At 41.7% G+C, this 21,228-nt stretch overlaps 1 protein-coding gene across 4 annotated transcripts in view; it reads left to right on the forward strand.

Annotated features, from left to right (window-relative positions):
• Positions 1-21,228, forward strand: part of EPB41L4A (erythrocyte membrane protein band 4.1 like 4A) — a 278,688-nt gene that overhangs the window by 86,508 nt on the left and 170,952 nt on the right. The window contains exon 1 of one of the 4 annotated variants that reach the window (XM_057492681.1): positions 11,680-11,697. The exons of the other annotated variants lie outside the window; for them this stretch is intronic. The gene's annotated coding sequence lies outside the window, so the exon portion shown is untranslated. Of the gene's footprint in view, positions 1-11,679; positions 11,698-21,228 lie in introns of those variants that run through there. 4 annotated transcript variants of the gene reach the window in all.

Below are 21,228 nucleotides of genomic sequence, written 5' to 3' on the forward strand. Positions count from 1 at the left end.
AACCAATGTGGGCACTAGTTTTCTCAAAGGGTAAGATTTGCTAATCATTAAAGAATTTCCTTCATCAGGTTTAAGGTTTTCTATTTGCTTATAAACATTTATGCACTTAAAGATTTTAAATTTATAAGGTTGTTTAAATACACTTATTTGTTACTCTGTTGTTAGCCACCCAGATTTAAGCTGTTATCTATGGTTATTTCTGGCACCTAAACCCAGTCACCACACCCACTGATTTTCTCTCCAGCATGTCTTGCATCCATTTCCTCCTTTCCGTTCACACTTACCCCTCCCTCTCACTTTCTTCATTTAACAAAGGGTTCCTCAGTGCCTGCTGCAGCTAGATAGTACACTAATAGGTCTGGAGTTAACCTGTGGGCACAGCAGGAGACAGGGGAGACTGCTTGCCATTCTAGAACAGGGGTTGGCAAACCTTCTCTGTAAAGGCTCATGTAGGAAATATTTTAGTCTCTGTGGGTCATGAGGTCTCTGTTGCAACTATTCGACTCTGCCATAGACAATATGTAAAACAATGGTATGCCTTTGTTCCAGTCAAAGCTTAGGCAGTAGGCCAGATTGGAGCCATGCACTGTTGTTTACCAACCCTGTTGTAGAGAATTAGGTAAACCATTAACGAATACACAATAAGAAATGTGTGTGTATCAAGTTCTGATAAATGCTATGAAGGAAATGAAGCATTGTGAAGGGAATGAGGAAGGCTGGTGTGTGTGTGTGTGTGTGTGTGTGCGGGTGGGGAGCAGTGATCCTTTTTACATAGGCTGGAAGAGGAAACTTCATCTGAAGAAAGTGGGGAAACAACCATGGGCCATGTGGTGGAAGAGGCTTTCTGGAGAAGGCACACAAGAGCAGGGCTCCTGGCATGGCTGTGCGTAATGCTGGACGGGGACCAGCAGGGAGGCCAGACTGCCTGGGGTGAGCCAGGGTGAGGAGGGCAGGGACTCCAGAACAGCTGCCAAGGGAAGGGTGGGGAGCAGTTCACCAGCAGACAGGGAGGAAGAACTTTCCAGAAAGAGGAGGTAACTGGTGTGAGGGATGTATGTGTGGGAGAGGACCATTTGCTTGGGGAAAGTAAAGAGATTTGGTTTGGCTGGAGAACAGGTTGGGTGGGATGTGTGAGGGAGAGAGGAGCCGAGGCTGGTAAAGCAGGCTTTGAACATCACGCCAAGTTTTGACTTTATTCATGGGAAGATTTGTAGGGAGCAGAGTGCTGTCAGATTGTGTGTTAGGAAAGGTAACAGGTGGCAGGGTGGAGGGCAAGAGGCAGGGTGCAGGCAGGAGGAAGAATGAGGGCCTGACCTGAGACAGAGAGGATGGAGAAGAAGGGATGGATTCAGGAGAGAGTGTCCACTGGGGCCCATGGAGTCTTCTTCATTCTGTTCACATGCAGTTCCTTCTCCCAGGAATGTGTGTTCCTGGTCTTCACTTGCAAGAGATGGCCCAAAGCCTTCCTTCTCTGAGAAGGCTGCCCTGATCATTCCAATTTAGAGCCCACTTTCTCCTCCCAGTTCTCATAACACCTCCTTCCAGGTACTTCTCTTACGATAAGGGTCAGATAAGGCTATTTGTTTACATGCTCTTATCACTTTGTAGGTATCTTAACATTCTCAAGGGCAAGGGTTGCTCTTAGCATGTAGTGTAGTGGGGAATATGAATGAAGGAGTTTTGCTGTCTTCTACTTCATGTAAGCTTAGGTTAAGTTATTTCTGTAGTTTTGCCTCCTCTACCCTGCCTAGCTGTCTAGTCTCAAATTTTGGATCAGCTCAGTGGTAAGCCCTAATCAAAGGGCCCTACCTCACCACTAGGGGACCAGGAAGGGCTGTCCTACCACTGGAGCTATTTGGTAAAGCAGCTATATGACTACTGCAGAGTATGTATAGCGTAAGGAGTCACACCACTCTGAAGCTGTCTGACCTTCATGTTCCAAAATGGCACGCTATACAGTCTCAGTTCCCTGGGTAATTGACAACCATGCCCTTTAGTTTGTGTTTTGGTTACTTAGTTTCTTAACATATTATATGGTTGAGGAAATTCTAGCTCAGCCTCTACTTTTGCTAGGATTATGCAGGGATTTCCACTACCCTACCCTCATCCATTTTCAGTCTTAAAATTTGGGGTCTCTGGATTTTGCAGAGCTCTTTGAAACTACAGTGTCTACTTTCTCATCTTCTACTGTATCTTCACTCATGTTTTCCTCTTACCTGAAATGCCCATCCTTTTTTCTATTCATTCATCTAAGTCATCTTCACTTATTAAGACTTACTTACCAGGAGTCTTTCCTTCCCTAGTATAGGGAACCAGGAAGCCTAACTGTGAGGACATTTAAGGGTGATGCCTGATGGATTCAGAAAGACTGGGAGAGGGTCCTGTTTCTAGACAAGGGCATAGCAGGTACAGAAGATCAAGGGCCAGCAGTCCATTGTGGCTGGACCTTAGAGCAGGAGGGAATCATCAGCTGTGACTGATCAGGACTAGAATATGGAGAAAGAACCTAGAGACAAAGGTGAAGGAAATTTCGATTTTTGTCTTTACAATACTGGGACTCTACTGAAGAATTTTAAACAAGAAGGTATTAAGATCAAGTTTACATCTCAAGATACTCTCTACCTGCTGTGGGGAAACCAATTAGGAGGCCATTGCATAGTCTAGATGACTTGGACTGGCTGGTGGTGCTGGAGATGGAGAGTTGCAAACAGATTCATGTCTAGAAATCTTATCCCAATCATCGCAATGTCTGGCTGGTATGATGGAATAAAATGAACCATCTGGGAAATGCCAATTTGTGGGCCTGGTTAATGGACTTGAATATCTAGAAACACCCAAACATATTTGAGTGATTTTTTCCATATTCCTCATTCCCTTTGAATTGTATAGGTCTGGTTAAAAAATAATAATAATAAAATAAAGTAAAAGAAGATAAATAAATGTATATATAATACAAGGTTTCAAAAAAAATAAAGGTAGTGGTGATATTTTCTGCCTAGAAACCTATATTAGGTTTACCTTTTCCTGGTAAAACAGCAGATTAATTTTTCAGTCTTACAAGACTGAAAAAATTTCTGACTACCCGAGAAGGTGGGTCCTTAACACTGAGTCCCTGTCAGTTGGGTGTGCAGGTAGATTCAGACTCCAGTGGTGGTCCCTCTGATTTTTTGCCTTTCAGTGATGGCGTCTCTCCCCTGCCCTCGTGTACTCTGGGTGCAGTCTGGGTCCTAACGAGGCATCGTGTGTCCAGGGCTCTCTTGCCTAATCAATGCAAAGCCTTCTGTTTTTTTTCTCTAACTGACAGGGAGGTCATTCTTGTGCTATATTAACTTAATAGAAATAAAAGTGATTTTCATGTTTGGCTCTTATCCAGTGGTATCTAGGAAATGCCCATACCCCTTATTTTCTTACTTTTAATATTCTAAAACTCACTGTTAATTCTGTATTGCAGCCCTTGAGGTGACCCGTAGTGGGTCCTAAGCAAGCCGTTTCTTTAAATTACACCAGGAAACCAATGGTAACAGCATAGAGTGTGAGCATAGAATAATTCAATGTGATGTCCCTCCTGGCTGATCAGAGGCCCTGGCAGACAGGCAGGCTGTCAGTGAGGCATTTATGCGAAAGTGGGGCTGTAGTGACATGTGTCCTGGGAAGAGTGGCATCAGATCTGCTGTCAACATGGAGCAGTTGGAGGGAGAGGGGAGAGACTGTCATGGGATATGTGAGTGGGGGAGAATGTGGACAAAGAAACAAGGACCTGAGGCAGTGAAACAGTTCTGGGAAGACACATTTCCCTTCGTGGCCATGCTATCCATTTCTGAGAAAAGGGACTGTAGACCTAGCATCCTGGATTTCTCTGGGGGGGGGGGGGGTGTGTGTGTGTGTGTGTGTGTGTGTGTGTGTGTGTGTGTGTGTGTGTGTGTGTGTGTGTGTGTGTGTGTGTGTGTGTGTGTGTGTGTGTGTGTGTGTGTGTGTGTGTGTGTGTGTGTGTGTGTGTGTGTGTGTGTGTGTGTTTAATATCCATCAGCATCCCATCTCCTGGGGCTTGGTGTCACAACCATTATCCTTGTGTCCGAGGCTGGCTGCAGCTCCCTGTGGAGACCAGCAGAGCAGCTCCTTAATTGGCTGGTAGGGTCAGCAGCGTTGACCTGTACATTCATTCCTACCATTCTCCCTTCCCCCTTCCTTATGTCTCCCCCTTCCTCAATATATTTCCTGGAGGGGAGGGCCCCGCAGAACCAGGAGGAATTAGGGGTCTTGCCTGAGAAATGAAATCTCAGGGATATAGTTCCTTAGCCAGATGCTCAGTCCCAAATTGTGACATGCTTTAAGCCTTTGAGGGGTGTCTCCATTTTAAACTGTGGAGAAAAAAAGCAGTCCTGCGGTTAGGGAGCTATTGATTAGCAAATTGTCTGCCAATGATTTCAGTGTCCTTAGCATTGGGAACTCTCCAGTATTAAGTTAAACCGTGAGTTATGCTTAAATACCAATACCCACCATTTCCCTGTTCTCCCTACACCACATGCTGTGTGTGATCTGAGTCTCTGAAGAGCCTTTTCCCAAACCTTGGACAGCAGTCTCTTGATGGGGATGTTGTGTTGCTTTCAGGAAAAAGTCTTTCACTACTTATAAATAGCCACAAAGTACACAAGCAAAACTACAAAAATAATAATGTGCTGTTTGGAAAATATAGTCAACTGTTAAAAAGCCATAATTCCTATTTCTTACTGTACTGGTGGTAACCTCTGTTATTCTGAGAATTATTGGTGGGGCATAAAATATAACTTGGCAGTGTCAGTCAAACATGAAACTTAGGAAGGAAAGACTGCACAAAGGAGGAGGGAAATAGAATGAGGGTTGGAAAAGGAACAGTGTGCCTGGCCTGGGGAGTGGCAGAGGGACTCCAGAGAGAGCCTGGGCATCATCCAAGACCAGTTTGAGGGTGGCTGCTTGGCAGCAGTCCTGTTCCCTAAGGAGAAACACTTGCTGTGATGCTCATGCCCGGCTGCTCTTGGCAGACACCTGGACAGCACAGGCCAGGAGGTGAGTGATTGGTATTGTGAAAAAGGAGCCCAGATGGCTCTCCCATGCACCCAGAAGTGGGCACCTTGCATGCCATGGACAGTGTATTTCATGTTGAGTTAGGAGCTCCCCTGCTGCTGCTGCAGCTACCTGTGTTGGCCGGGGGCCTGGTGGGTGTGTGCTCCTGACGGCTGAGACCCCCTGCCTCCTGGCTCCACTGGCTGACCCAGTGCTGGCATGGGGGCTGCCCACTTTGCTCTGGTCACAGGTGCGTTGGGTGTACCAGCAGCTCCCATCGGCAGCTCAGTCCTGGTGTCCTCAGCTGCTCTGGCCCTGTGCCCAGTACTCCTTTGGTTCAACATCGTAGAGGGAAGTAAGACACGCCAGGCCTCTGAAACCCCAGGGAACCCTCTCTCATCCAGGGCTGGGGGTCCCTAAAGGCATATGCCCACTGCCCCCTTATGAAAAGGAAAATCAGGAAGTGGCTTCAACTCCCAGTTTGGGGTGCTTTGCCTGGTGCAGCAAGTCAGCCTGTGGCACTGGTTTGTGTGTATAGCCAACAGATCAGAGTAGTTGTAAAAGAGGGACAGAGTGAAGTGATGTTGTTGAGTGGGGTACCAGTTTGGGATGAGTTACTTGGCAGGCATCCATCTTCATGACAAACCTGGGAGGAAGGTGGAGTTTTTTCTTCTAGAAGATGAAGCTGTGCACAAAGGGTTTAGGGACTTTTCCACATTCACACGAGGAACTGTAATTTGGGCTTGGGTTTGCTTGACACAGAGTTTGTAGCTTTCCTACCACGTTGGTTTAAGAATTTGCAAGAATAGAAAGGTAGCTCTTTAGCATGTTGAAAGATGACTTCCCTTACTTAAAATGGTCTGTTAACATAAGGTGCACAAGGTCAGAAAGTTGAACGAGCACAGACGTTAATAAAATGGAGAGTAAGAGCCTCTCACCACCCTGTCCATTCCCCACCCTCCTACCTACTCTCTCCAAACGTCATCACTATTAATAATTGCTTCCAAACCTCTATAAAATATGTGTATGTTAACATATTGATACACAGACCCCTCAAAATTCTTTTTTATTTATGAAACATTGTACTCTGTACATTAGAGACAGGACAGCACAGTTGTGAGTATGGGCTGCATAGCTGGGTGGACTGGGTTCAGATCTTCCCATATTTAAAGCACTGGGCTAGTGACTCTCTTTGCCTCAGTTTTCTCATCTGCAGCATATGTTATTCTGTGTAAATCTAATAATATTAAGAATGTAGAACAAGCCTCGTGCACAGTAAATGTGGAATGAATGTTAGCTCTTTATTACTCAGCATCTTCCTGGGTTTCTTTTAAACTTGAAAAGTATGAGATCTACATCTATTCTTATTTTTCCCCCTAAAAAATAAATTTAGCAAATTTATTTTTTATGTGCTGCAGAGCCTGGTTAGCACAGAACACGCTGTGATTGTGCGCTGGACAGCATTTCATGATAGGAATGAGACTGTAATCATGTATGTGGTGCTTTGTGCTTTTAGGTCTGTTTTATTTGATCTTCCAAGCCAGCGGATGTTGTGGGTTGGGCAGGTATTATTAATGCATTTTGCAAATAAGGAAACCAAGTTGGAGCATGATTCAGCAGACTCACCTTAGGGTCACACAGCCTTGCCTAGAGCTGTGAAGATGCCCAGCATACTGCCTCCCTTTGATATGGCAAATAACCCTGTGGGCCATGACCGTGGGAAAGTCCTTCCCTTCAGCTGGGGATGGGGAGGGGATGCCGACAGTGTTTCCCCCAAAGGTGGGATTGGTTTCCTCAGACCCATTCACACTATCCATTTCCTGTAAAGAGTGACACATACTTCTAGGACAGTCCCTAGGATTAGGAATATATTATGGGGTCACTGAACAGCTAAAATCAGGAAGGGGGTGTGGTGTAGCTGTGCTCTGAAAAGAGTGATGAACCAGAGGCAGGAAATGCAGTCTCAGTGTCTTTATCATTAAAATGATGCCTTGGTATTAGATGTTCTCTAGGTTTACAGATGAGGATTTAGCACCAGAGAAGTTAAGTGGCAGTTACAGGTCACCCAGCTACTTAAGAGCAGAGCCAGGACAAGACGGGGAGGGTCTATAACAAAAGAATTAGTAATCAGAGCTATCTGAACCCTTTCTCCAACCCAGGCATCTAGCTATCAGCAGTTATGTTACTTTCGTTAAGTACAGTACTGTCCAATAAAAATATAGTGTGAGCCACATAGGTAATTTTTAATATTCTAATAACCACATTTTAAAGTTAAAAAATTTTAATACCATGTCTTATTTAATCCAATATATCTAAAATATTATTTCAGCATATAAGCAATATAAAAATTGTTCACGTTACCTTCAAAATCCAGTGTGTGAGTTTACATTTACAGCACATCTCAATTTGGACTAAGCACATTTCAAGAACTCCATAGTCATGTGGCTGGTGGTTACTGTATTGGACTGCCTAGCTCTCAAAGCAGGGACTGGTTAAACACACATTGTTCAAGTTGCTTTGAAAGAAAGACCATGCTTCTTGGCTTTTGTACATTTCCCTGTGCATTTTGGTTAAATTCCCTTAGAATGTAGAAACGATGAATTTTGCTTTAATAAGGACTCCAGAAAAAGTTTTCAAAAACTGTGATTTAGGAGTTGGTGACACATAAAAATAATTTTCATTGTAGAGTTTAAATGATAAATTCTTCTAGTATATTTGTGTTTCCTTCTAATGTATAAACTATTTCACAGACACACACACACACACACTCCAAGGAATTGAGAGATTTAATTAGGTGCTTTGCTCCTTGAGGATTAATGAGTTAGTACAAAAATTTCAAACATGTAATTCAATGTTATTATATAGCTTGAATGATTAAAATTTTATTTTCTTGCAGCTTTTTAGGGGAATATTGGCTGCTTACAGTGTAACTTAAATAACATTTTATATCAGTGAACATGATAAATATTGACCAGTTAGGAGGATTGGATTCTTGTTTCCACTCTGGTGAATAATCTACTCTGGGGCAAATTTCTTAGGTTATGTCTGTTTCATTATTTACATTACAATATCCAAAACCATTTCACGGTAAAAAAACAAGTTTAGATATAATCATTACAAAATGGTTATCAGATATAAACTATTTTCTGCTCAAGACTACATGTCTTTATTCAAAATGTTATTTCTTTGGGAAAGTCAGATTCAACTCAGATTATTTTGACTTATAGAATCTTTACCCCTTAATATTTATAGCATCTTTTTAAAGGATTATAATTTGCCCAAACATAATAAATTGATAATGGAGACAGCGTGTAATGGACATTTGTGGAACTTCAGTGAATGTAAGTGGTGGATTGTCTAGACATAACTGAAACCCATTATGAATCCGGTGCTTTCCTGCTCTCCTTTCTTTTCTTAATGTTATTCAAGAGTAGTTATTGCCTGCTTACTAGAGAGTCAAGGTGTTTCTGTTGATGGCTAAAGTTTGTAGTTCGCAGTTCTTATTACAGCAGAAAGAGATGTCTTACTGAGTAGATACGTGTAATTTTCATGTAGGTACATCCTTAAAAGTAGATACAGGAGGTATTTATTTCTTAGGATCATTGAATTTAAACATGTGAAGTTCTTTATTTATAAAAGTTTAGCTGACCACAATATGTTGGATTTCTTTAAGGAAGCCTTTTCTAATTATTCTAGCCAGAAATGCTGTCTACTCTTCTGCACTCAGGAAGGACCATGTGGGTGGGAGGCCGGGGTGCACACCTGGGCTTCCGCACCTTCTGGTTCTATGGCTTTTGCAAGTCACTCAGCTGACTCCCAGCCTTGGTTTCCCCATTTGTAAAGCTGAGGCTACTGTTGTCTTGGCAGACATAATTGTGAAGTTTAAATGAAGACTTGAATGTCTCTGGCACAGCGTATGTTAAGTGCTCACTGAGCATAATAGATACATAGCTGATTCTGTGACGACTGCATTGCCTCCAAAGATTTCTGGCTGAAATCTTAGACAGTGTAGGCATATAAGTAGCTTTAGTCACTTGGTACAAAATTTCAGAAGGTGAAGAAATAAGGGAAGTAGGAATGAAAACAAAGGAGTGCAGGGGACTTGAGAAAAGCAGTAGCCGTTTGCACCCAAGCATGATGCCCATCGCATTGTTTTCAGGAGCACTGAAGTAAGGAACAGCAAATGAAACAGCAGAGTGCTGGAACAGGAGCCCAGCGTCAGAGGTGTGATGTGTGCAGAAAGCTTGCAAAGACTAAAGCCCATTTGTAACACTTTTGTTCTGATAGTAGTTTTCCCTTTTTATGTTTTCAGAAATTTGAGAAGAAATGTTGCTACTTAAAATTATTTCTGCATTTCTACATAGCCTAGGCAGGGGTTTATTCCCCTTCCTATAAAATTGGGGAAAAGACCCTGTTTGATGAAGGGGCTCCTCAACAGTGTTTGTGCTGTGGCTGTGTGGGTCCAGCAGTTCTCTCAAATACCCTCTGGAGGAATTTCTTCCTGGGTGCGGGGTTGGGCGTTCCCTCAAGGTGAATCAGGAACCCTTGACCAGATTCTGGATAAGTTAGTGTTCATAGAGAAAGAGGCAGGCAGTCAGTGGCAATTTCCAAAAGATTGCCTACAGTTTTCTTGCATACTCACTGACAACCAGCGCTGGAAGGGATTGTTATTTAGTTCAGTTATTCCACTCCACAGGAGAAGAAACTGGGACCCTGAGTGCTTAAGCAGCCTGCCTGAGGTTGCAGTGAGTCAGAAGCAGAGCTGGGTAAAGTGTCCCTGATTAGCCTTCAGCTGCCACTGAACACTGATCTGTGCTGTTCTCCTGCCCTAAAATGACTGAACCACCACCTTTTCTTTTCTTGTTTAGATGTTTTTGAAATTACAAAATTTGAAATTTTGAAATGTGTAATTACATAAGTAAAACATGCTGCTGTAATAAGTAAAAAAAACAGAACAGAGATGCATAAGAAAAAGTTAATTCACCACCAATTTAAAATATTACTCTGCTTTTGTAACTGAAACACCTTATGGGCATCACTTCCACTTCACACACATTTATCCAGCTCTTTTCAGTTTTCGCACCATTTCTCAGCATCATGGATAATGTTGTTTATTCTAATTCTTCTTCTGATGGCCATGAAGGTGGAGGGATTTTATTTTTCCACTTTCAAATAATGGTGCGATAAACACCTATGGCTGTATTGCCGGTGCTCTTTTTTCCATAGAACAGATTCCCCAAAGTGAGATAGCTAGCTCTAAGGGGTATGTGTGGTGTCTAGTGTCCAATTACTTTTCCAAAAGATTGTTGTAGTTCCTCCACCACTTGCATTTATCATAAAGGCTACATTTGTTATTATTTGTTCCAGCTATTTTTTATTTGCTGTTTATTATGTTTTGTTATTGTTCATGTCTCTTGTTTTGCTACATGGTCAAATTTCTCCTTGGTTCTCTACCCACCTCATCATTAACATGCAGGCTCTTGACTTTACCTTTGCCACTGATACTTTCAGAGCAGTTATAATTAAAAATTCTATATTAACATAAAAAATGAAATAATATCCTCCAACCTTGGGTTTTAGCTAGAGAGTCTAGAATTTTTTGTTCTCAACTACTAAGTTTTTTTAATTGCACGTCTCTTAGTAAACATTTAAATTATAAGCTATAAATTCCTAGTCAGATTCGTTTCATCCTGTTACTCGTGCCGTTTTCCCCTCTCTTCTGTGTCTTCTATATCTTGAGATCTCTGTCTAGTTAGAGCACGTCTGCCTCAGTTTGGACTCATTGGTTAAATAGGTTCTTACATGTTCAGAAAGGGTTTTTGTCTCCCCTGTCAGGTGAAGAACGTCTTGGTTGGGCTCTTTCTCTCAGTAGTCATTGTTTAACCATGCTCTAGTTTCTAGTGTTACGGTCGAGAAATCTGATTGCAATCTGATTCTTTCCTTCTTTAAGTCCTCTGTCCAATTTGTCTGAATGACTACATAGTTTCCTCTTAATCTTTGGAGTCTCTGACTGCTAACTCTGAAAAGACTGCAGAATGACCTGTAGATAAAGCCAAGTTGATTGCTCAGTGCAATAAGGTAGACTGTGACACTGACAGTGTTTCAGAGGAGGGAGGGCAGCGAGGGAGGCTTTATGAGGTTTCTTAGAGTTTGGTTTGAGGCAGGTTTTGTTCAGTACAAGGACATGGAATTAGGCAAAGTTTTGATAAAATAATTTAAAACTGGGCTGATTAAGGGCTATTTAATAAGGATTAGTTGAACTATTTATTGGATAAGTAGGTTTTTGGAAAGTTCCTGAGACAAATAAAATTACTTGTAACTTCATCTTCTGGGTAAGAGGTTCCTGAACTAGTAAAGTTATATTAATGCAGACAGTTGAATAGTAAAGTCATGTTCATGCACATAGTAAGATGTGTCGTTGCAGATGATTTCCCTTCTCAGTTTAAATATTTTACAAGCCTAGGCATGTATCTTTTTATTTATTTTTTAATCGCTCTTGCTGCCTGAGCTTGCTGTGAGTCATTTCAGTCTATAGAATTATCCCTTCTTTCAGCTCAGGGAGGTTTTCTTCTGTTCTGTCCCCTCCAGTTATTTCTTCTCCATTTGTGACCAATTTTCCTCCAGGAAGACTGATTTTCTGCAAGTTGTGTCTTCTGGGTATGCCTTCCATGTCTCTGATATTTTTATTTGTGATATCTCTTTGATCTTTAAGAACCTTGAAAGATGTTAGTAGTGACCATGCCCTTTTCTATATTGTCTATTGAAATTTTACTCTCAGAAATCATGCTCTTTGGTTTTAGAAAGCCTTTTTTGTGTTCTAATAGCCTCTTCTTGAAAGTGCCCATTGCTTTTTCCCCTTATTTTCTTCTGTTTTTCATAGGCACTATTTGTTCTGGTTATTCATCTTTGTCTCCCTCATTCCATGCTTGAGCCCCTTACCATGGGTTGTAACTTTTCTCTGTCTTTTGGTGAGTAAGTAGTCATCAGGCAGGCTAAGAGGACTCTTGGGCAGTGGTAAATTATCATGTACTGGAAGACGGAAACATGTGTGTATGTTTTCTGGTAGATGAGTATCAAACTGGGACCTGTCAATGAGATATAGGGGGAGACTGCTTGCTCATCAGGAGCAGTTTAGCTTACCAGCATATTGACTCTCCAGGTCTGCAGGGATCAGTAGGATCAGACAGACCCTCCAAGGACCAGCCACAGTGTCTTCTCAGGTAAAACCAACTTAAATTTTTGGTCAGGTCACTTTAAGGATCTTTAACATCTGTGGTTAACCTACCTGGGTCCTTTGGCTCTTAAATAGAAGTTTTAAGAGCACTCTCCCTATTTTTGAGAGAACTCTAGCCTCAGACCCTTTCTCCAGCCCTCTTGATACAGTGTGAGGGTGTTCTGGAGCCAGACTGCATAGGTTTTAGTCCTGGCTTTGCCAGTTACTGTCTGCATGCTCTTGGGAAAATTAGTTAACCCACAGGTTCCAATTAATCTTGTCTCCAAATATAACACCTATTTATAATAGGTGAGGAAAATAATAACATCTATTACCTTGAACTGATATGAGGATCAAATAATTGCACATTTATGTAAAGATGCAGTGCTCTTAGAACAGAACATGGCACATGGCAAATACTCAGTAAGTGCTAGCTGTTCTGTCCTCTTGTAGGCCTGCTGTGGGGATTGAGTTAGTATATGTAAGTGCTAATATGTGCCAATAAATATCAGTATTATCAATTTTATTATGTGATTCTGATTTATGTGACTTGGTTTCCAAATATCACTCTCCACTCCTTAGAAAACAGACTGATTCAAGGCTGAGACAGGAAAGTAAAAGGCCTGTAATAATTTTTTATACTAAAAATGCTCAAAGAATGATGGGACCTCTCAAAAGAACACAGGAGTTACCTTGAAAGGACTCCTACTGGTCAACTCTGGGACAATATACGTCAAAATAAACTATTACAATCTCCTTCAAGAGGAATCCTTGAATCCATGTGAATGTGAATATATGAGTAAATAAATAAATAGAAGAGAAAGTGTTTCTTTGTAGTAAAACACCAATTAATATATGAAGAAGGAATGACAGAATCAGATAAGCATCAGTTACAGCTGATTCAGTTTGGAACCTATAATGCTACAATGAGCGAGTAGAGGAAGAAGGGCATATTTACAAAGTCTCAGGATATCTCCCTACAAAACATTTATTACAAAGCATAAAAGAGAAACTTTACAGTGGAACAACCTGGCAGTGTCTACCTTACACCATCAAATTCCACCAGTGGTGGGATAAATTGACATCATGTACCACCTGAAAGAATACAACAGAAATGTAGCACCACTTCTGCGTTTTTCTTGCCCAGAATACATAACCTGAACTTAATAATGAGGAAGCATCAGACAAGCCCATGTTGGGGAGCATTGTGCAGAATACTTTGCTTAGTCTCTTTGAAAATAGTAAGGTCTTGAAAGTATGGAGTAATAATTTTAGACTGAAGGTGACAACATGTTAACAAAATTCAGTGAATGTCTGGATCAGATTATTTTGTTCTGAATGACAAAATTGGGACAATTGACAAAATTTAAATGGGGCCTGTGGATTAGATGGCCATACTGCATAAAATTTCCTGGTATTGATAGTTGCTCCAGGATTATGTAGTAGAGGGTCTTTGTAGGTAAAAAGCACTACACTCAGGGGTGATGGGTCTCATGTTTTTTTTTTAGATCTGAAAGAACCTTAGAGATCAAATATTTAGACTCATTTATTTGTTTGTTTGTTATCATTAATCTACAATTACATGCAGAACATTATGTTTACTAGGCTCCCCCTTCACCAAGTCCCCCCCACAAACCCCATTACAGTCACTGTCCATCAGCATCGTAAGATGCAGTAGAATCACTACTTGTCTTCTCTGTGTTGTACAGCCCTTCCCATGCCCCACCCTCAACATTATACATGCTAATCGTAATACCCCCTTTCTTTTTACCTGCCCTTATCCCTCCTTTCCCACCCATCTTACCCAGTCCCTTTCCCTTTGGTAACTGTTAGTCCATTCTTGGGTTCTGTGAGTCTGCTGCTGTTTTGCTCCTTCAGTTTTTTGCTTTGTTTTTATACTCCACAGATGAGTGAAATCATTTGGTACTTGTCTTTCTCTGCCTGGCTTATTTCATTGAGCATAATACCCTCTAGCTCCATCCATGTTGTTGCAAATGGTAGGATCTGTTTTTTTCTTATGGCTGAGTAATATTCCATTGTGTATATGTACCACATCTTCTTTATCCATTCATCTACTGATGGACACTTAGGTTGCTTCCATTTCTTGGCTATTGTAAATAGTGCTGCGATAAACATAGGGGTGCATCTGTCTTTTTCAAACTGGGCTGCTGCATTCTTAGGGTAAATTCCTAGAAGTGGAGGGTCTCATATTTTGAACTTACTAGCAAATGATTCAGTAAGAGAGAAGAAATAGTGATAAAAGCCTAAGTGGCAAAATTTTAACAACTTCATATATGGGTGAAGGGTGTATACAAAACTTCTTTGTATTGTTCTTACAACTCTTCAGCAAGTTTGACATTATTTTAAAATAAAAAGTTTGAGTAAATATCTCATCCTCTCCTATTTAAGGCCCCCACAGTTCCAGGCCTCTCATTCTTCCACACAATGAACCCTCTTAGTCACCCTGCATCTTGGTCCCATCGTGCCTTCTTCCCACCCCTGCTTGGCTCTCAGTCCTGTTCTTCAGGGACCAGCGAATGGGAGTAATGTGTGGGGAAAGTGGGTGGGGAAGGTCATGATGCCCAAGATATCAGAAGTCTGTGTTTTATCATACATTGTAATACAGGGTTGTGCTCAAAGTAAGGGTTTCAGGACATGTCACAACTTTTTCCTTCACAAAAGCCTCCCAAAGTGACCCAAGAATCATTTTACTTAAGTCATTTCAATAATTATAACTATTTTTATCCTTTTTTTGTTAAAATATTTTTTCTACAAAAGAGTAATTTTTCAGACTTGCAATAGTCATGGGGCAAGAGGTTGGTATGTCCTTTTATTAAAAGTCTATTTTCTTAGGAATTCTCTGGGCATTGCCTGGGAAGATAGATTATTTCACCTGAAAGATAAAAGCGCCACAGGTGGAGAGGCTGAAGGAGACATGTCTGAGTCCAGGGTCAAGTACAGACAAAACAAGCTGCTTGCCCCATCTTTATTTCCTTCTAAGTACTTACGATGGATGGCACAAATTGGAAGACCATGTTTTATTCAGTTGGCTGACACAGTGATGTGAAAATCAGGAAATGTTATGAATACATCTTTTAGCAACTGGAACCATGAGGCAAAAATCAGCTAGGGCATCCTATCAGCCACCCTGTTGAGTAGGGATGATCTTCTGTTTGCAAGAACCCTCCAGTCCCTGGGGTCTTAAACTCTACCTGACCCATGCAGACATCTAAGTTGTACCCCAACATTAACAGCTGATGGAAAATCTAAAGGTAAGTGACCTCAACTTTCCTGAGAAGTTTTTAGAGACTTATGAAAATTATGGATCACAGAGACTGCAGGGTGTCACAGTCTGCTAGTGGCAGTTTATGGAACTAGTAAGTATGAGCTAGTTTCTCGGTACTGAATGGAGAGACATTTATTCTATGGAGAGACATCTAGTACCCCAGTGGAGGGGCCAGACGAGTGATCATTCACAAGAGGAATCAGAGAACCTAGAAGAAGGAGATGCCCTTTTGGGGGCCTGAGCATCCCACTGTCATTAAATCGTCATCTGACAGAAGAAAGGGGATCCACTCTATCTGAACATATATTGTGTTTTGTGTGAGTTTATTCACTTTCTTAAAATTCCACTTTTCCTAAACATGAGCATTTTTGTATCATGTAAGTAGATATTGTACAAGATAAAAATAAATCCTGAAGAAAATGTTAGTAGAATTAGGGCCTGAACAGAGTAGTTTGTTGAGACAGCATAGGAGCTGTGTCTTACCTGCAAGGAGCACCACTCAGGGAAAAAACAATCCAGTATCAAGGGGGAGTTTCTAGTTAAGGAAACCAAATATTCATTTTGGTAACAATGTATACTCTCAAGAGTTCCAGATATAAGCCAGGGCTGTGACCTCTAGGGACAGCGCCAAGGTGTGCCAGAAACAAGGGTGGAAGGAAGGGTTCTAGTGCAGAGAGATTGTAGGTATGGAATAGCTTTTAACTGGAAATTGTTGAGGCTTTCCTATCTCACATTTGCATTTTGCCCACCTAACTTGTAATGGGGAAGACAAAAGAAATAATAGTGAGTGCTCAGTATATGCTTTGACTTTTCTTTATGGGGATCTACATTTCAGGCTGAGAACAATTGAGTTTTACCATTAGTCTAATTATTTATGGTTGTTCAGTTGTACAACAAACTGCCCAAAACTCAGTGGCTTGAAACAATAGCCATTTTATTATGTCTCATGATTTCTAGGTCAAGACATTGAGCAAGACTTGGCTGGTGTAAGGTTGAAGGCACGGGGGGGAGGGGTGAGCAAGTCAGACACTGGTGATGTGCCAAAGTCCCCAGCTGCTGCCCCCTCCCAACCTGAAAAATATGCCTTAGGCTAGCCAGTCCTTGCTCCGCTGTAAATCTAAGCTCTGCCTCCCCCTACCTTCTTTAAAAACTTGCTGCCTGCCCTGCTGAGTATGACTTCCCCAGCCTGTGATAGCCAGACGGGAGAATATCACCCGGGAATTGCGCTCAGATAAACTGCCTGGCTCTTTGTTGTCTCTCATCACCTGCTTATTTTGGCTAGAATTTGTCTTACATTTGGTGCCGAAATCCCGGGAAGGAGCATGAGCGTGGGGCCCTGACTGGCCTCTGGTGGCCTCGCCCCCTCCTTCCCCGACCCGGGACCTCAGCCTGCTCTCTGCTGCATGGATTATTTTCCAGTGAGTCCCTCAGTTTCCCCTGGTCTGCTTCCCTTCCTAACTCCATTTCACCTGGTCCATTAGAAATTGTACATACATCCAGGTGGGGGCATCTGGCCCCTTGGGCATCCAGCCCACCCTCTGCGGGCATCCAGCCTGCCCCTGGCCCTGCAGTGTAGGAGATGTCCCTCACCCAGGCTCCCAGGACGTGTCCCCTGACTTGGTACGCTTGGGACGCTGGGCGCTCCTCTCAGTGGGATTAGTTGGGAAGTGGCACAGACATGGGGAACCAGCCCTCTAAAGCGGAGGCTCAGACCCCGCTGCGGTGTCTCATTTCTAATTTGGCTACTCTATATTTGTCCCGGGAAGTTCGCAAATAGAAGCTAGTCTTTCTTTGCTCTGAGGCTGGGCCTCAGTATCCCTTGGACAATCAATCTCGCTGGCCCCCTGAGGGAACTTTCGATTTTGGCCTCCTCACCGACTTGATTAATTACTGCCCCCGGAGTGGAGAGTGGGGTGAAATCCCATATGTGCAGGCTTTTTGGACTTTGCACTCCCGCCCAGACGTTTATGTTAAGTGTTCAACGACTCAGGTTCTCCTGGCCCGATCTCCAGTTAAGGATTGTCAGCCTCTTACTCTGCCCAGTCCTTCTTCCTTTTCAGATCCGCCAGAAGACCTCAGTCACCCGCCTCCCTCAGCTCGTGATCGCCTCCCACTCTCTCCACCACTATCTTTAAGTCCTTTGTCTTCACACGTGTCACCGCCATCTTCTCAACCATCCTACATTCTCAACCATGCCGTTGTCCTGCTCTCCCCTTCCAGTGGCTGTACCACCCACTCCCCTCTCCTTCCGCCTTCACTGCCCTCTTCTCCCACCAAAACATGCTCCTCTGCCCTCTAGTTCCAAAAGCCGCGGACAGGAAGCTGAGGAGAGGGAAGGCAATTGGATATCAGTGACTCAAATCTTTATATCGGTTTGTCTGTCTGTGTATATGTTTTTGTGTAAGAAGTGTTGCTGACTGTAGTTGTTGTGTCTCAGTTTGTATGTTTGTGTGTCTAGGTGTGTGGATGAAAAATATTTTCCCACCTCCAGATGGTATTAATAAAAATTGATTTAAAAACAAGCGCTTGTGAAAATTGGGCATTCTAAAACTTCCAGAAAATCTAATAAAAAATGTTAAGCATTAATGCTAATTTGGGTTTGGCTGAGGCAGGCATGTCCTTGTGGTTATCAGCTGCCTAAGTTTACCTAAGGTCATTTAAGTTGATGTTATATGCTAAATATTTTAAGAATAAAATGCTTAAAGGCTTAGCTTTGTCTAATATTCAGTAAAGGTCTTGTAAGTAATGTAGCATAGTTGTTACGAATGAGTGAACTAAATAAGTGTGGCAAGTGAACACCTTTTTTATTGTGTGTTACAGTGTGTATACCTATCTACAGCCTAGAAATCTTTGTGGTAACCTAAAACCTTAAAATTTTGCTAAGTTAAAAAGATATACTTTGTACTTAGTGAGAGATTGTGTTGTAAAGCTCATGGTTAAAAGAAATTATAAAATGTTCATAAATTTGTCAATCCAAACAATGCTAGTGTAACAGTTTATAATAGCCTACTTCTCAGTGTTCACTAAAAATTAAGGTACTAATAGTTTTTTTTTTTTTTTAGATAATTATTTTTTATTGAAGGGTAGTTGACACACAGTATTACATTACATTAGTTTCAAGTGTACAACACAGTGATAAAACATTTATATACATAATTCTAGGTTCCAGCTATCACCCTACCAAGCTGTTACAATATCTTGACTATATTCCTTATGCTATACATTACATCCCGGTTACTTATTTATTTTACCATTGGAAGTCTGTCCTTTTTTTTTTTTTTTTTTTGTGAGGGCATCTCTCATATTTATTGATCAAATGGTTGTTAACGACAATAAAATTCTGTATAGGGGAGTCAATGCTCAATGCACAATCATTAATCCACCCCAAGCCTAATTTTTGTCAGTCTCCAATCTTCTGAGGCATAACAAACAAGTTCTTACATGGAGAACAAATTCTTACATAATGAATAAGTTACATAGTGAACAGTACAAGCGCAGTCATCACAGAAGCTTTTGGTTTTGCTCATGCATTATGAACTATAAACAGTCAGTTCAAATATGAATACTCATTTGGTTTTTATACTTGATTTATATGTGGATACCACATTTCTCTCTTTATTATTATTTTTAATAAAATGCTGAAGTGGTAGGTAGATACAAGATAAAGGTAGAAAACATAGTTTAGTGTTGTAAGAGAGCAAATGTAGATGATCAGGTGTGTGCCTGTAGACTATGTGTTAATCCAAGCTAGACCAGGGCAATAAAACATCCACGTATGCAGAAGATTTCTCTCAGAACGGGGGGGTGAGGTTCTAAGCCTCACCTCTGCTGCTCCCCATTTTCTCACCAGATGGCCCCCTGCGACTGTGCCTGTCTTAGGTTGTTCCTCCCATGAGGAATCTTACCCGTCTCTGGCTAACCAGTCATCTTCTGGGGCCATACAGGGAAATGTAAAGTTGGTAAGTGAGAGAGAAGCCTTATTGTTTGAAAAGGGTTGCTTTTTACTTTTTTGCATATTTATGCCCTGTAGCTTCTATGCCCAGCGTTTGTCTTGAGGTATCTTTACCACTTGGAAGAATTATGATACTCGGTAAATTTGATATGAGGCACGAATTCTATTTAAGGGTTGTAATTAGGAAGGAAGAAGAAAAGCTATAGAAGTAGCAGGCAGAAGAAAACATGGGAAGATTGATTATTTCTTTGACATATCTTCTTGTAGAGTAACTTCAGCATGTATAGGTTTTAAGCTCCTACTTAAATTGCGCACACACTTTAACATAATAAGAGTATAGCTACATAACCAAAGCATATCTGTAATTACCAGCCATCTCCAGTGAAACCAAGAAAACCAGTTAGGCACCTTAGGCATTTGTGAAAACTTATCTATGATATGGTGGATATTGTCCAACTGAACTTGAACAGTCTGAGAGAAATCAGACAAATTAAAACACCCATTCCTGGGGAATGTTCACATCCCTTATGTTCTTTTAACAGTAAATAGTCTGTAGTTGTAAGATTTTGGAGCGCTACAATTTGCCCTTCTCCTAATTCTTGGTTGAGTTCCAACACTATAGATCCAGTCAGATTTGTTGTTTTACTGTATGCACAGGCCAGCTTAGATATCTCCTTCATTCCCATGGCAAGTCCAGGAGCTGGTGGGATGAGTGCATCTACAGCTGTAGCAGTGCGTGGATCTTTGTTGGGGTTTTTTGATGATCATCTTCTGGCATGAGTCTTCCAGAGAGTGCTGATGTTGGAAGTTCTCTTTCATATCGTATCCTAGTTCATTTTCGGGGTAGCCCAATTAGGCTTTGATCTTCTGTGTAAAAGCAAACAGACCCTTTGCCTACACTTTTATATGCCCTTTATACCCTTGTGTAGAACTCATTGGAGGTTACCACACAGGAACTGCCCTTTTTGTTTTGTTCTGTTTTGTTTTGTTTTTGGTATCACTAATCTACACTTACATGACGAATATTATGTTTACTAGGCTCTCCCCTATAGCAGGTCTCCCCCATAAACCCCTTTACAGTCACTGTCCATCAGCATAGCAAAATGTTGTAGAATCACTACTTGCCTTCTCTGTGTTGTACAGCCCTCCCTTTTCTCCTACCCCCCCATGCATGTTAATCTTAATACCCCCCCACTTCTCCCCCCCCTTATCCCTCCCCACCCACCCATCCTCCCCAGTCCCTTTCCATTTGGTACCTGTTAGTCCATTCTTGAGATCTGTGATTCTGCTGCTGTTTTGTTCCTTCAGTTTTTCCTCTGTTCTTATATTCCACAGATAAGTGAAATCATTTGGTATTTCTCTTTCTCTGCTTGGCTTGTTTCACTGAGCATAATACCCTCCAGCTCCATCCATGTTGCTGCAAATGATTGGATTTGCCCTTTTCTTATGGCTGAGTAGTATTCCATTGTGTATATGTACCACATCTTCTTTATCCATTCATCTATCGATGGACATTTAGGTTGCTTCCAATTCTTGGCTATTGTAAATAGTGCTGCGATAAACATAGGGGTGCACTGATCTTTCTCATACTTGATTGCTGCATTCTTAGGGTAAATTCCTAGGAGTGCAATTCCTGGGTCAAATGGTAAGTCTATTTTGAGCATTTTGATGTACCTCCATACTGCTTTCCACAGTGGTTGAACTAACTTACATTCCCACCAGCAGTGTAGGAGGGTT

Source organism: Manis pentadactyla, chromosome 2 (assembly GCF_030020395.1).
Source record: "Manis pentadactyla isolate mManPen7 chromosome 2, mManPen7.hap1, whole genome shotgun sequence".
NCBI lineage: Eukaryota > Metazoa > Chordata > Mammalia > Pholidota > Manidae > Manis > Manis pentadactyla.